Source organism: Lissotriton vulgaris, chromosome 5 (assembly GCF_964263255.1).
Source record: "Lissotriton vulgaris chromosome 5, aLisVul1.2, whole genome shotgun sequence".
In the NCBI taxonomy this organism is placed as follows: domain Eukaryota; kingdom Metazoa; phylum Chordata; class Amphibia; order Caudata; family Salamandridae; genus Lissotriton; species Lissotriton vulgaris.
Genome location: NC_141693.1, coordinates 1384679825 through 1384696228, shown reverse-complemented (window position 1 = coordinate 1384696228; position 16404 = coordinate 1384679825). Strand labels below are relative to the sequence as shown.

The window sequence follows — 16404 nt, the reverse complement described above, 5'->3', positions numbered from 1 at the left end:
GCGTCAGCTGCGTTATTCAACACCCCTGGGACGTGTTTGGCCCTAAACTACATTAAGTTTCATGCAAACCAGCACAATCTCTTTCAATAGGCAGAGTATAAACTTACAACGCGAGGCCTGCTGGTTGATACATTCTACTACAGACATGTTATCTGACCCAAAGATCACAGAATGATTACACAACAGATCAGGCCAAACTGTTAATGCGACCCAGATTGGAAATAGCTCCAAGAAGCCGATGTTAGCTGTCAAGCCGCTCTCCTCCCACCAAACCGGCCACTGTTGGGCCACCCACTTGTTTCCAAGGATGGCGCCAACCCCACACTGCCCGCAGCGTCAGTCCATAGGCCTAACTCAGCAGACGTAGTGGGGGGACCACACCACACTACTCTGCCGTTGAAATCCTCTAGAAATGCAATCCATGTACGCATGTCCTGGCAAACCTCGGCCGACAATCTAGTGCAATGGTGTTTCTCCCACAGGCCCGTCATGGCCTGTGAGATTGAGCGTGAGAAGGGGTGTGCCATAGCTATTACTCTTAGCGCGAAATTCAGCTGGCCCACGGTCTGCTGTAATTGCTTCCTTAACAAAACATTGCTGGAGAGCTGCTCTAAATTTCGTCATTTTGTCTTTTGGTAGCCTGAAACAACCCTCCACTGAGTCCAATTTTATGCCTAAGAATTCCAAGTTAGTAGCCGGACCCACCGTTTTTCCAGGGGCAAACAGAAACCCAAAAGCCTGCATGAGCACGCAAAATTCCTGCAATGCCCGCGCACACTCCTGTGAGCCCGCCGAGCCCAGAAAGAGAAAGTTATCCAGGTAATACATGACATGGTGGTGTCCCGTTGTTAGCCTGAAAGCCCATTCCAGAAAGAAACTACATTCTCAAAGTAGGCGCATGAAACAGAGCAACCCATGGGCATACACATGTCCATATAGAATTTTCCTTAAAAAGTAAAACCTAGCAGGTGCTGATATAGGGGATGGACTGGCAGTAGCCGAAAAGCAGATTCAATGTCTGACTTAGCCAGCAAGGCAGCCGGTCCAAGAGTCATCAACATTTCTACTGCTTGATCAAAAGATGCATACTTAACACTACAAATGTCTTCATTTATAGCGTTGTTTAAAGAGGTGCCCCTAGGTGCCGATAAGTTATGAATGAGCCTGTACTCGCCCTCCTCCTTCTTTGGGACCACACCGAGGGGCGAGCACACAAAATTAGGTACAGGGATGTCATTAAAGGCACCCACTATCCTACTCAAGCGCAGCTCTTTAGCAATTTTTGTCGTCACTACCTTTGGGTTGTGTCTTACTGAGAGTTGATTCCTACATTCTGGAGTCCCGGTATATCCCACCACTGGGATCCTAAAGCCCTGCAAAAAACCTTTTTGCAGCAACCTCACAGAGGCATGGTCTGGGAACCTGTTCTGCCAAGGAGTCATAGCCAGAACGCCAATGGGTGAATGAGCTACCAGCCGTCCTCCCCCTTAATCTTGTTTCCCTCTTCCCCTGTTCCCAGAGGAGTTATCTTTAGAGCGGCACGCTGTTTCTGGGTGGGAAGGGTGGCCACATATGGAACATGCATGTTTGAACCTAGAAGTGCCTTATGACCTGGTGCATGAAGGCTTGTTAAAATCCCAGCACACCCCTTTTCGCCACCACTGCTCCCCGTCCTGGTGGCTGTGTCACCCCCCTGTGCTGGCCGAAAGGGCTGTTGGGGTTTGGAGGGGTAGTCTTTGTTCCAACTTGGGCCCGCACTCCCTGGCTGGCCGGCCGTGAACTGGCCATACCATAAAATGGAATCCACCCAATCCCAGGATAGCGTTTGGTCAAACTCTTTTGCCTTCCTGAAGGTGATGTTGTACTCCTTTCACCCCTCCACCCCATATTTCTCGCTGAAAGTAGTAATCCTACTCTGATAACATGCCATTTCTGCCTGCAAATTTGGGAAACGCACGGCTGTAACCGCTATAAACACCAAGAAGGCTTTAATCCAATAGATCAATGTCTCCTCAACCCTGAACCTTGAAAATTGTTCCCACCATTCGCTTGGCAACATCCAATCCTTCTGCTTCCTAGCATACTCCATTTCCCTGTTATCTGCTAACAGATTAAAAATATTGATATATGTTCCCGCCCAGATCATATCCTTCACTTCTTGTGCTACGTGTTGTGCAAGACTTTCCCTCCTGGAGGGTATTGTGCCTTCCCCAAGTACAGGTAATGCCACCTCCTTACCACTTTCTGCAACTGGCGTTGATCTAACAGTCTTGTCTTTCGCAGAGTCCCTTGCCTGACATGCTCCCTGTGGAGTCACAGGCGTGCTGGGCCCCCCCGCCACCCCGGGTACTCCTGATTCTTGCTACCATTCTTTGGGCCTCTGCAGCGGGGTCCTCTCCTACATCTTTGGCACCCAATGAAGGAGGTAACATCCCACCAATCCCTAGCCAAGGGAGTACCGCCGCTATCTGCGCTGCCACCTCTGGAGGTACCTGGCCAACCACTGGAGGTGCTGAAACTGGTATGGGAAATCCTGTGCCGGGTACCAGAATAGGTGCCGGGGTAAACACGGGTACCATCGGGACTACCGCTGGAACTACCTGGGGCATTATGCTTGGTGCTGGAGCCGGCAAGGCCGGTGCCAGTGTTACCGGCACCCCAGTCGAGATCATGGGAGTAGGCATGGAAGCCGCAGGTGGTGTAAGCCCTCCCTCAGGGACCACCACCAGAAGCCCCCCTCTCCCTGTGACTTGGGTACCCGACCGCTACCCCTCTTGGCTCTGACCCACTTGGGCAACACATCCAAATACCACCTGGGTTGCGGGGGCACTATTACCTTTTTGGGTCTTCCAGCTGGACCTTCCTGATCATCAAGCCTCTGCCTGAGCTCAGCCACGCTCCTACCTATCTGGTCTACTTTCCCCCATCTCCTGTCCATTGCAGTCATCTTCTGCATCATGCCCTGTAGCATATGCTCCATGCGGGAACGCTTAGCGCCTCGACCACTAGCCATCCTCTCTTTGCCCTTCAACCGTTAAAAAAACACCTACACTTATGCCCAACCTAAGAGCACGCTGTGTTCCTGCAGCCACCAGGGCCTGCCTGGCTTTTACCTTTACTTAGTTGCAGGTACACAGACTGGCCGTAAGCATCACACAACTGTGACCGCGACACACCAGCTAGCCTGGGTGTTGGGCGAGCGCACTCTGACGCACTCTAGCCCAGCGACCAGACAGAAGCAGTGAAATGCAGGCCTGCCTGTGTCCTCTGATGTCACTGTTCACTGCGCCACCCTCCGTTGGTTCAGCCCGCAGTGTCCCTCAGTGTTAGCCTACGATGAGAAGAAAGTTAGCATACTGTGTTGTCACACTTCGCAAGAAATCGCCACCCCGCAGTTGTATACCAGCCCCTTTTCTGTTCAAGTTATAACTAATGCAAATGAACACAGGACCTTGTAGTGATGGCAGTTGTTCCCTATGCCAGCAAAGACACACCTGGAGAGTACTGTTGTGCACCTGCAGTTTTATGAACCAAGCTTATGCTCAGAGACAGAATTCACACCAATAATAATTTATAGTAACTAAAGCAAGCTTGCTACTATCCTATGCCCTGAAAGAGGTTCTTACAAGTCGCCTCCTTAGCATCAGCAAGACTTTCAAAATTGAGATGAAACTCTTAAACGTTCCTCCCCACTGAAATCTTCAGTAAAACAGGCGAAAGATGTATTTGGTTTGAAGAGAGGCCAGGGTATGATCAATGACCTCCCTTACGGTCTCCATCCAACTACTAACCAGGCTAGATCCTGCTCAGTTTCCAACAAATTGCTTTTACCGGGTGGTTTCTGGCAGCCTCTCAATCAAGCCACACGCGCTTCCCGCCAAATACCATTACTGCTCCAAAGCAAGAGAGGCTTGCAGAATAACTCTGGTCCCCACGTGCGTGCTCAAAACACACTACCCCAGCGCGCACTTTAACAAAAACTCGAGCGTGCACCAAAATTCTCCCACCTCGGGCCCGCATCAATTAAGGAGTTCTGCCCGCACTCTGCGCTACTGTTCGCTGCACGTAGCGCTGCCAATCATCTAGGCGGTGCACGGGTCCCCGATGTTGCAGTCCCGATGCAATTAGCTTTGCACAGGCTGACCTGAAAGAATAATAAACAAATCAGCCACCAATAACACTCCAGCGAATCAATCGTCCATGCGGTGCAAGAGATCCCCGACGCTGCCTGCAAAATATAAAACAAATTAGTAGTCTCCTCGCCGAGGCACGGAAATAAATTTTCTTGTGCCCCATAGGGCGATCGGGCAATCCTGATGGGAGCGCAGGAACAAGAGGGCGCCTCCCGCGCTCCCCCGGCCTTTTAACCCCTCTGGCTCCCCCTCTCTGACCTGGAAGCAATTAGATATGCTTCCGGGTCAAAGCGGGAGCCAACACCAATCGGTGATGGGGGCACACCTGACGTGTCATCACAAGGCGGCGGAGGGGCACACATCCCCACCAAGGGTGCGTGGGGTGAGGGGGCAGGCACCCCGCCATACGTGAGGTGGGCCGAATGGCCCTCCTTTCCAATCAGCTCGCTCTGAACCGTAATGCGCTGTATAGTAATAGACGATATTATACACCCAGACCTCGAACCATTATAAGCCCTGAACCAACGCATAGATTCCGGAAAACGTCCTAAAGGTTACGCATAAAGGAAAATCCCTGACCTTGTGGGCTGTGCCACATGTGGAAAATTAAATAAATAAAGCTATACTATAAATATTATCTGCTTGTGTTGATAAGGTCAGTATGATCAAAGATTGCACTGAATATAAAAATACGAGTGCAAATCCTGAACAAAAGATTTTTTCTGGGAAGTCATGAACAAAGAGACCAATGATATCCATTGTGATCAAATAGACATAAATTAGTAAAAACAGTCATTCATAGAAAACATAATAATTCCCGGGATTATTGTGCCCAAGAATCTGATCCAAAAGTTTTCTCTGCATGCTAAAGCTGTGTGATAGTCTATGCCTGATTTCAAATCTATGTTTTCAAGAATGTTAAACCTCAACTGTGGAATGGTGTGTGATGTATTCACCCAGTGTGCAGCCAAACATGAATTTAGGTTCTTGTTTCGAATCATGCTTTTGTGTCTATAATTCATGTTTTTATTTTCCTTGAAGTTCTACCTACATAGAACTGTATCTGAAATTGAACAAGACCTTAGTGTCACTATCTGTGCATCCCGCAGGTTAGGGCCATCCCAAGCCTTGTATTTATGCGCATAAACAGGTGCCATAGCCATTTGTTTGTTTCATTCCTGACTTGCGTTACATGCTTGCCCTCTGAACCCAACATCTCGTATTAGTAAAAGAATGGTGTTGCCATCTTGGAAAAGGTTACTAATCTGTAAAAGCTTAAAATAAAACCTCAAATGTTGGGTTGTTTGGTAAAAGAGAGACACAATATAAAGGGGTGTTTTTTAGTCTCGCACTATTTTTCAAACGCCTGCATCTTATGGCTCTATCAAGCACAGTCAATGTTGATACTGGAAGCTAGATTCTTAACTTATACTCCTAAGAAATATGATAAAAACTAAATGTAGTTCTAAGTATTTGAGAGGCCGACCTCTTCATGAACTCCGCTTCTGCTATGCGGAAGGGGACAAAAAATAAATAAAAAAACACTTTTCTAGCATTCTGCCAGTGTAGATGGTATTTTTCTTGGTTTCCACCACCAAAGAAAGGACAGAATATTCAGGGATAGACAATATGCAGTACTACGGTGGATCATCAACTATTCTACTACACTTTGTTTGTCGATGTACAACCTCAAATATTTACATTAAATTTCTTTAACAAAACAGTGCCTTTAACCGCAAAGTCTGAGCAGCACTAGGACAGTAATAAGTGGTGTGCAATACATAGAAAATTACTCATATCTATTTGTACATAGTCTATCTTTTCTCAAACATTATTCTTTGTTACCCATGCATCAGTAAAGAAAAAAACTATCATCCACATTTTAGCCCTGTAAAAAGACATGAATCCTGAATCTACAGATCTCAATTTTATTGGCCACCTAGTTTCAAATTTTTTCAATGCTAGAGTCTGATTGCCACCCCTAGGATTCTCCTCTGCCAGTGCAATACCATGGAATCTATATTAGGAATCTCTGAGTTGTTATGTAAACAATTATAGTGTACTGCTGGAGGATAATTCATGTTGTTATTACAAATTGCTCTAATGTGTTCTTGCACGCGTTCCTTTAGTGGTCGGATATTACTGCCCAAGTAGATCAAGTCACATTGGCAGATAATGCAATACACCGTGAATTTTGTGTTGCAATTCATGAAGTGGCCTAATTTGTGTGTTTGACCCATATGATAGTTAAAACTGGTGATTTTGTTGATGGCAAACTGGCACAAATTGCATGTAGTGCACTTGAAAAAAAACGGTTTCTTTGGTAGCCAACTTTGAGGTTGTCCTATCCTGTTAGTGTTTACAATGGCTTCCCGGCCAAGGTCATCGAGAAAACCGTCAACAGACAGCTAACCCGATACCTCGAAGAAAACAGAATACTGGACCCTTTGCAGTCAGCGTTCCACAGCAACCACAACACCGAGACTGCCCTCATCGCCGCCACCTACGACATCAGGGCCCTGCTGGACAACCGCGAGAGTGCAGCACTCATCCTCCCAGACCTCCCTGCCACCTTCGATACTGTCTGCCACCTCACACTACGTGCACGCCTCCTCGCTGCAGGGATCCGAGACAAGGCTCTGGATTGGACTACCTCCTTCCTCTCCGGCAGAACCCAGAGCGTCCACCTCCCCCATTCCGTTCCAAAGTCTCTGAGATCATCTGTGGTGTAACCCAGGGATCCTCCCTCAGCCCAACGCTGTTCAACATTTACATGGGCCCGCGCGCACACGTAGCCCTACAGCACAACCTCAACATAATCTCCTATGCCGATGACACTCAGCTGGTCCTCTCCCTCACCGCCAAAGCAAACCTTCACAAAGGAATGAAGGCCATCGCTGACTGGATGAAGACCAGCCGTCTGAAGCTGATCTTGGACAAGACGGAGGTCCTCATCCTCGGCTCCAACCCTTCAGCCTGGAACGACTCCTGGTAGCCAACAACACTGGGGGCAGCCCGACACCCACCAACCACGCACGCAACCTGGGAATCATCCTCGACTCAACGCTCTCAATGACCAAGCAAGTCAACGCCGTCTTCTCCTCCTGCTTCAACACCCTCCGCATGCTCCGCAGGATCTACAGATGCATCCCGACAGATACAAAAAGACAGTCAACCAGGCCCTCATCAGCAGCAGACTCGGCTATGGAAATGCCCTTTACGTGGGAGCCCCGACCAAGCTCATCAAATGACTACAACGCATCCAAAACGCCTCGGCACGACTGATCCTTGACATACCATGCCACAGCCTCATCACCCCCACCTGAGAAACCTGCCCTGGCTTCCCATCAACAAGAGGATATCCTTCAAGCTCCTCACCCACGCACAGAAGGCACTCCGCAAGACCGGCCCAGTCTACCTCAACAGATGGCTCTCTTTCTACATCCCCAACTGCCAGCTATGCTCCGCCGACCTCTCCCTTGCCACCGTCCCACGCATCTGGAGAACAACCACCAGTGGGAGATCCTTCTCCCACCTCACCGCCAAGACATGGAACACCCTCCCACTGAGCCTACAACAGACCCAAGACCTGCTGACCTTCAGGAGGATACTCAAGACCTGGCTGTTCGATCAGTAGCACCCCCCCCAGCGCATTGAGACCCTAGCGGGTATGTAGTGTACATTACAAATGATTGATTGATTGAATAATGGACTTGGTATGTTCCTCAATGTTTTTCCTCTGCTGTATGTCACTTGTGGTTTCTTTATTGTATAGGGGTCTCGACTCTGATCTAGTCTGAGAATATGCTAGTGTTTGTGTAATATCTTGTAGATGTTCTGGCTATGCTCATTGTATGGTGTGATGAGTGCAATCTTTTCTCTCTGTTTCTGCTTCTTAGTGTTGTTTTTCAGAAGCTCTGTACGTTGTATTCTAATGATCCTGTTCTGAGCTCTGTCCAAGTTTGTTTTGTCATATCATCTGATCATGAAATGTTCTTTCATGCATAGTAACTCTCGTTGGAATATCCCATCATTGCTACAGTTCCTTCTCAGTCTTGTCATTTCTCCATAAGGGGATGGACCTCAATTGTGTAGCTGGATGTGCACTTTTAACATGCAGAATGGAATCGCATGCAGTTGGTTTGCAGTATAGTTTACATTCTAGCTTCTCTCCTTCAGTGTAAAGTGTATTGTTCAGGAAATCTATTTTGTTTTTGTTGAACTTGAATGTGAAGGCCAGATTATATACATTGTTGTTTAGATGTCTGATGAAATCCGAGAAGGTGTCATTGTCCCACCCCATATCAAGAGGCTGTCATCTATAAACCACCCCCAATAGATGATTGATCCTGTCAAATTTTGTGGGCAATTTTGCCATTTGTGATGTTCCTAAAAAAATACATATATATATATTATACATTAAATATAAATACATATAAATATATTAAGATATATATATATATATATATATATTCACTGAAAAAACCATAGGTTATAGACCATATATAGTTAGGAATTCGCATTTACAAAACCTTATTTTACTCACACAAAACCATTGAAATTCCATATATAGTTAGTTGCACTAACTATATATCGCGCACCCGCAATCCACTGCTGATGATGTCACATATTACATCATTCATGACATGGTCAGTGACATCACTGATGACATCACTGATGACATCTCAAATGACATCACTGATGACATCTCAAATGACATCACTGATGACATCACTGATGACATCTCATTATTACTATATATATATGTTTCCACACACCTCAGTGATTCCCCCAGAGGTCAAAGAAGGACGGCACTCCAAGTCGATTTTTAACCAAAGTGGTTTATTGGCAGACCCCCCTGCCCCCTTGACATATGCGTTTCACCTATTTGGCTTCCTCAGTGTCAGCCATACAATGTGCATACCGCCATTAAATCCCCTACCACTTCCCCATACATAGAAAGTGGACTAGTGCTCGCCTAGATGTTTTGCGGCGGCCATGTTCAAACGTGCAAATTCACATATCGTTTGTAACATTGTTTACAGTTTTCACAGGGGGATTAATGGCATTTGGAAAAAGTGCTGGTGCAAAAGTTCATTAAACATGGAAATATTAAAAACAAGGGTTGAGTGACAGGGCATATTGTCAAATAATATCAATTGTACGTGTACAAATTTTGCATCCACCATGTATAATGCATTTTCATTTTAACCATTTCCACGAGTGAAAATTGAGATTATTTACAAATAATTCATATATATACACATGATTAAGCCCTGAATGGGCTCGGTGGACAGTTGGTATGTTTGCCCTGTTAATCAACACATGTTATGGAGCCCTGTATGGGCAAAGGTCCATATTATTCTTAATTCTTATTACCAGTCTCTTTGCTGCCAACTGGAAAGTTGCCCATCTCAGTTTGCAGTGTTTACTTGTTCTTTTTGCAGTGTAGGTGTTTCTTTCTGAACCAGCTTGGGAGTGAGCGCTATCTATTCTAAATGTACCCAGAGTTCTTCATCGTTGTTGAGCCCTTTTGGCTGCATACTCTGGAGGTCAATGATGTACCTGGACTCCATCGCTCTCAGTAGCCTTATCCTGTCCCCACCTCGCTCCCTTCTCTCTAGCTGATGTATTAGGTAGAAGGACAATAGATCCCTATTGCTTCCATGGTGGGTCTCGAAATGGCGTGCCACCGGGTAGTTCTTATCCTTATTTGCGATGGCACGCATGTGTTCCAGGATGCGTTTCTTGGCTTGGTTGATGGTGCTTCCAATGTACCTTTTGGCACATGGGCATACCAGGCAGTAAACTACAAATTCTGAATTGCAGTTCAGAAATTTCTTTATTTCTCTCATTGGCCGTGGGTCGTTGGTCCTCCCTTCATATTTGGTTCTTTTTTTACTGTATTTGCATGCCTTGCATTGCATGCATGGGAAGAAACCGTTGATGGGTTTATTTATTACACTTTTGGGGGGGTCTACATAGTGGCTTTTTACAAGATGGTCACTCAGGGATTGGCAACGTCTATAGGTAATAGACGGCCTTTCCGGTATCACTCTTTTCAACACTGGGTCTGTACCTAGGATGTGCCAGTTCTTATTAAATATCTGCACCAATTTGTTGGATCTCATGTTATAACTGGTGATCATCCTAGTTGTACAGTCATCTGTTCTGTTTTTCGTGACAGTTTGTATGAGGTCTTTCCTGTCAATAAGGTCTACTCGCCTAGTTGCTTCCATAAGTATTGACCTGGAGTACCCTCTCTCTCTAAACCTGGTTACCGCTCCTTCTTGTGCCTGCGTGAAATCGCTAGAATCTGAGCAATTCCTTTTTATGCGCAGTAGTTCTCCGAAGGGAATGTTTTTAACCATGCTTCTCGGGTGGTGGCTTGCCGCGTGTAACACGGTGTTGCCAGCCGTCGGCTTGCGGTAATGCCTGGTATGCAGGGAATTCTCCTTGACAAAGACCTCTAGGTCGAGATAGTGTATAGATGTTTTACTCATTGTGCTGGTAAATCTGAGGTTCAACTCATTGTCGTTTAGCCCCGCCACGTACTCCTCAGCCGAGGAGACGTCGCCACGCCAGACGACAAACAAGTCGTCGATATATCTCGAACAGATCATGATGTTATCAAGCCATTTTTCATTATAATATATATATCGGCGAACGATGGGGAACATTTCGAACCCATGGCCACCCCAGATGATTGCCTGAACCATCTGCCATTGTGTAAAAAGTAGTTATTATTGAGTGTGAGGCGAATGAGCTCTAGAAGCATTTGGGCATGTTCATACAGGTTGGCGTCACGTTTCGAAAAAAGTATGTTAGGGCTTCCATACCTTTCTCCTGGGGGATGCATGTATATAATGCACAGACATCCAATGTGACAAGGGTGAATTCATCTGACCATGTAAGGTCTTCTATTTTATTCAAAAAGTCCTTAGTGTCTTCAATGAAGGAGTGTAGGTTACATACTATCGACTGTGAGTAGATGTCTATATACTCTGAGATTCTCTCTGTTGGCGACCATATCCCTTACATTATGGGTCTACCGGGCGGGGCTGTGTGGCTCTTATGTATCTTGGGCAAAATGTAAATGCACGCCACTCGCGGTGTGGGATTAAACATATATTTCAAGCTCAATATCTGTTAACAGACATACATGGAGCCAGAACATTAGTGTTTCCTCAATGAATTTAGTGACCTCTTTCATTGGGTTACTGGATACCATAGTGTATGAACCTGTATCCCTCAACTGTTGATCAATGTCATTGGTGTAGTATTCTGCGTCCATCAGGACGATGTTACCCTCTTTGTCTGTATCCTTTATGGCTACATCAAAAAAGGTAGTTAATTTGAGTAGAGCTCCTCGTTCTGCCTTACTAAGATTGTCTTTAAAACCTTTATGCTTCTGTAGGAACTTGTCTTCTACTTTATGGAGATCCTGAGTTACTGCTTTATAGAAGCAGTCTATCATGTTCTCTGATGGTAGTACGGGCACACATTTTGATTTTGTTTTGAGCCCACTGTCCAGACTTAAGGTTGTATCGATATCCAGATCTCTTAGGATTTCGCCCACACTAGGAGCAGGTCCCAAACTTTCATCCAATGACAAAACTAATTGGAGATCTTGTATATCTTTGGTTGCCTTATCACTCTTACTAGCTGTATAAATTGATATTGGACACAGTTTGTAATTTGCATCAAAATATTTTTTTAATTTCAGTTTTCGTACATATATAAAAAGATCAAGAAACATTTGCGTGAAATTAGGTTTGAACATGGGACACAAACGTAACCCTTTCTTTAGTACATTTACTTCATCACAGGATAACTCATGTTTAGCCAAGTTTGACAAGGGAAACATCCTCAGTTGCATTAGGAGTAGACAGACACAAGTTTTTTATATCAGAGAACTCTTTCCCCCTTCAGCATTCAGTCCTTTTGAGGGCGTGACGCTGATCTGAAGACTCTTTTTTTATTGATTGTTTTTTTCTACCACCTCTTCCGTTCTACCCATGTCTTTTTTGTGGAATGCCACTCTGTACCCCTCCCTGTATCTTTTGAGTTTGTCTAAAAAAGATGAACCTGACACAGAGTTACTGGTATTTCCTCAGTTAGTGTGTGTTTCCCCTCTAGCTTCACTGATTTCACTCGCTATGCTGGACACTACAGACTCACTTGCCAATGTAGAGGCTACTTGTCTAGAATCACTGGGTTTGCCCATCCCCCCATCCTATCACAATAGTGATAATATTACTCATAGTTAACTACCACCCACTTCAACTAGTAATAGTCCAGTTTCTCTCAGTTAGCATTGTAATTGGGTGATTCATATTGTGAGTTAGGATAATGGTATTATGAGGGATGGATGTGTTTAAACAATTAGTGACAGTATGATGTTATCAATGTGTTTTCTTATTGAAAGTTTTGGATATCAGTCTGTAAGGCCTCTCTGGAAAAGTGTAAGCTTGAAACCCTGTGCGGTAATACAGATATGACATAATGTGCACAATGGGAGTTCAACATAAAAAGTATATACATGTGAAGACAACAGCTAAAAAATTGTAGGCCAAACGCAGGACATATTTTTCATCTACATGGTCATTAGATTATAAGTCTAAAAACAGATCATCAAGAATTTAACAACTTTTCTAGGCCCCTCAATCTGTTCTTTATTGAGGCCAGTCTCCCTGGGCCATTGTGGGGTCACTGTGCTTATCTGTGCGATTTCCTGCTTGCACGTTTTTCTCAGTCAGGGTGGACGTGGAGTTCACAATGGGCAAAGTAGTCAATAAAGATGCAATTATGTTTTAATACATGAATGTATTGTTATTCATATAGACATCGACTTTCTCAATATTTATACAACTTCCAAAAATGTTATATAACACCACAACATCTCAAAAAAGTTAAAAACCCAGGTAAACTTGGTAGCAATTACAATCTGTAAACCCAAAACTTTCCACGCCCCACTCGCAACTACTATAAGCAATGTTAATGGTGTTTTGCTATAGCACGTCTAAAATTAAGAGGATCTGTAGTAGTTTCTTTACACTCAATCTGTACAGGTAAGAGTTGTGAAATAACTGGCGGGAAAAGGATCACATAATGAGCAGCAGGTGGGCTGGTATACTAACTTGTGTCTTTTGGGCCCACAGCCTTTGGACTGCCATCTCTTACATCATGCAGATAGGAGTCACCTTAGTGGGAAATGTGGGCAGATTTAAAGCTTGTATATTACCAGTGTAAATTACATTTCTGGTTTCTCCCTTTGAATTGTACTTGCAAATTCTCATGGCGATAAAATATACCCTGCCCTCCGCCACTGATTTACCATGTGTCAGGTTTTGGCCACCATCAATTTCGCCTTTGTGGAAAGTCCAGTTAAAAATATTTGCAATTGAGCAACTAGAATTTCCCTTAGGGCAGGCATAACTAAAGTGTGAAAGGTATCGGAGCAGAGAAGAAAGATTGTACAAATGTGTCCTTCCCTAAATGTTTTCCTATTTCAAAAAGAAAAGCCTGTATGCTCCATCCTTCTAGTGCATAATATGCAGCTTTTTATGTAACTTTAGGCAGGAAAAGTACTATTGTCTCAGATTTGGATGAACCCAAAAAAAGTCCCAGGATGCTTGTTTCGGGTCCAGGGAAGACATGGCTTGACAGTTCTGGCTGGACTGTTCCCATGAGGCACAGGGCCTGATTTGCATATTGCCATGCCTGAACTGGGGTGGTGGAGTAAGCTAAAGAGTGATGATGGATAAAACCCAGATCAGTTGACTGGGGTGAGTGTTTGATTTTCTCAAATGCTCCGTCCATCATCCCCTTTGGTATCGCTTTGTTCGCCCTGAGTTGTCAGGGTATGCCTTGACGTGGGTCCCTTGCTCACTCTGCCACTGGATTCAAGATAGACTGGCTGATGAGGGTTATGAACTCGAAACCGGTCCCAGAATGCTTGTTTCCGGTTCAGGGAAGACATGGCTTGGCAGATCGGGCTGGACTGTTCCCATGAGGTACAGAGTCAGACTGATTTGCATATTGCCATGTCTAAACTGGGGTGGTAGAGTGAGCTAAAGAATGAAGATGGATTAAACCCAGATCAGTTGTCTGGGGGTGAGTGTTTGATTTGCTCAAATGCTCCGTCCATCATCCCCTTTGGTATTGCTACACAGCACAATGGGCAATACTGATGAAGAAAGAAGCTATCTTTTAGAACCAAGGAATGTATGTAAGAGGATCCAAAACCTACTCAGGCCCATTCTGTTTCCCACGATCCTCTCCTGGTCATAGAAGAATCACATACTAGCAAGTCAACTTTCCCGTCTGGAAAGGAAAGTTTCCAGCCATTTGATATGTTATCCCCCAGACTGAAGAAGGGGATAATAACTATTAGGGAGCATGAACATATTACTGCCCCTAATGGTTGTAAGGCTAACAGGCGTAGAATTAAATTTTTTAACTGATAATTTGCACATTGCACACGCTCGCTTACCTAGCGCTGCTTGGTCCTCGCCAACGATGTCTCGGTCTGATTCGGCAAGTGCATTTGATCGGAAGGCGCTTTCTGGGCGCACATATTGGGGGTCTTGGACACCTCAGGGTAAGAGTGGGTAGGAGATAAGTCTTCCCGCTGACAACACTATTAAACCCGATGCAAGAGCGCATGCCCGTCTTTGCCTGTCTGTTCCTTTCTGCGCCTTGCCCGTGCCTAGCACCAGAACCCCTGTGCTTTTTTCCACTGGCTCCAAAAATTGTGACTCATACACAAGATGAATTATGGAGGCTGAACACAAAGAGCACATCAAACTGCGGCCTGTGATTCGATCTCCAGAAGGAGCCAAAGAGATGTGACTGGATGGAGGAAACCCGACTCACGCTAAACACGGACAAGATGGAGATTCTTATCCTCGGGCCCAACCCCTCAGCGTGGGACGACTCCTGGTGGCCCGCATCACTGGGAACCCCCCCGGCAACAACCAACCACGCACGCAACCTAGGGGTCATTCTCGACTCCAAGCTCAGCATGACCAACCAAGTCAACGCGGTCTCCTCCTCCTGCTTCCACCCCCTCCGTATGCTCCGCAAGATCGACAGATGGATCCCGACAGACACACGGAAGACCGTCACACACGCCCTCGTCAGCAGTCGACTCGACTACGGAAACGCCCTCTAAGCCGGAACCCCCGTCCAAACTCATCAACAGACTCCAAAGAATCCAGAACGCCTCGGCACGCCTGATCCTCAACGTTCCATGCCGAGACCACATCACCCGGCACCTAAGAGACCTGCACTGGCTCCCCGTCGACAAAAGAATCACATTCAAACTCATGATCCACGCACACAAGGTACTCCACAATACCGGCCGCCAAGTCCTGGAACGCCCTCCCCCTCCTCCTACGTCAGACCACATACCTCCCGGCCTTCAGAAGACTGCTCAAGACCTGGCTCTTCGACCACTAGCTGCAGCCCCCTTCCCCCCAGTGCCTTGAGACCCTAACGTGTAAGTAGTGCGCTCTACAAATTCTTGATTGATTGATTGATTGATTGATTGTGAACACTGTAGGCTGCAGTTTTGCTACATGAAAGTAAAAACCCTGATAACACAGCAAAAACCAATTAATACTAAGGAGATTAAAGCTGTGCTAATCAACGCACATTCACTAGTAAAACACAACACAGAACTCTCAGAAATGATAGATACTCACAAGCTCGATCTGACCTTTATAACTGAGACCTGTGCAGATACAGCGTCAGATCCAGAGCTCATACTAGGACTTCCCACAGGCTACTCTATGACTAGAGCAGACCAAACACGCAAGCAGGGGGAGGATTAGCTTTCATTTCCAGAGAAGAAATTAGAGTAGTTGGATGCTCGATGGGCAGCACACCGGACTATGAAATATAAGCCTTCTGATTACTACTCAACAACAACTATTCAGAAAAAGGACTTCTTATATATTGTCCACTGAAAGCCTGGACCCTGTTTGTTGACAATATTAGCTCCTTTTTGGAGTCCATTATAAATTGATACGATTTCACAGTGTTCGAAGACTTTAACCATCATTTAGAAAGGGGAAAAGACTATAACACTATTACGCTCATTGATGCTATGGCAAGGTTCTCTTTGGAACATATAGTTAGGCAAGAGACACATGTCGCAAGACATACACTGGATGGAATTTTTACTTCTAATCCCAGGGTAAAGAATACAGAAGTTATTCCGGTCCCGTGGTCGGATCATAAAGCTATTATATTCACGGTACACAAT

At 45.4% G+C, this 16404-nt stretch overlaps 1 non-coding gene across 1 annotated transcript; it reads right to left on the bottom strand.

The window, feature by feature from the left end:
- Window positions 1-3633: 3633 nt before the first annotated feature.
- On the bottom strand, window positions 3634-3751 carry LOC147712637 (U5 spliceosomal RNA). Its single transcript, XR_015296301.1, has one exon. It is a non-coding gene; the product is annotated as a U5 spliceosomal RNA (small nuclear RNA).
- Between the last annotated feature and the right edge of the window lie 12653 nt (window positions 3752-16404).